Here is a 704-nt window from a genome sequence, read left to right on the forward strand (position 1 = left end):
ATAGATAAATTTTTGGAATTGTGTTCAACTACCTAGTTGTCCACTGTCTCTGATGATGCTTTTTGGATGAGACTCTTCTAATTTTCTCTCAAGCACAAAGGCAGAACTTGATTACACTCCCTACCTCATAATTCCATAAGCACATGGGATAAGTTGTAAAAAGAGTTCTTGAAAAAATACTACACTGTGGGTAAACCATACAAATGAGAAGAGAGATCACGGCGTTCTCCCAAATCCCTGGTGAATAGTTCCATGATGCCTGGGAGAGATACAATGATTTTCTGAGAAAGTGTCCACACCATAATATTGCTAAATGACATTTGGTGCAAATCTTCTATGATGGATTACATGATCCATATAGATCAAGGTAGATGCTTCTAGTAATGGTGGTTTCCTTTATAAGAGTCTAGATGACGCTTGGGAACTGTTTGAGGCCCTAAGTGAAAATTATGTACAATACACTTCTTCCTCTAGGACTAAGTCCACTCCTGGTATCTATCAAGTTGAAAGTTTGTATGAAGCAGAAATATCTGGAGAGCTCGCCATTCAAATGGAAGTATTAAATCGAAAGTTTTACCAAGTTTTGTCAGCTGTCAGTATTATTAGTTCTTCTCACTACTCTTCTGTGCTAAAGGAGGTGTGTTCTGTCTGCGCTAGTCCATCTCATTATGCTGCCAGTTATCCTCTATTGGGTCACTCTTTTG

The 704-nt window shown here is 38.5% G+C and overlaps 1 non-coding gene across 1 annotated transcript; it reads right to left on the bottom strand.

Annotated features, from left to right (window-relative positions):
• Positions 1 to 201: 201 nt before the first annotated feature.
• LOC132315160 (small nucleolar RNA R71) lies at positions 202 to 307 on the bottom strand. The gene has a single exon (XR_009483592.1). It is a non-coding gene; the product is annotated as a small nucleolar RNA R71 (small nucleolar RNA).
• Positions 308 to 704: the final 397 nt, after the last annotated feature.

The sequence above is a fragment of the Cornus florida genome, unplaced genomic scaffold (genome assembly GCF_030987335.1).
Source record: "Cornus florida cultivar Cherokee Brave unplaced genomic scaffold, ASM3098733v1 CherokeeBrave_3.0.0_Hap2_Chr06, whole genome shotgun sequence".
Classification (NCBI taxonomy): Eukaryota; Viridiplantae; Streptophyta; class Magnoliopsida; order Cornales; family Cornaceae; genus Cornus; species Cornus florida.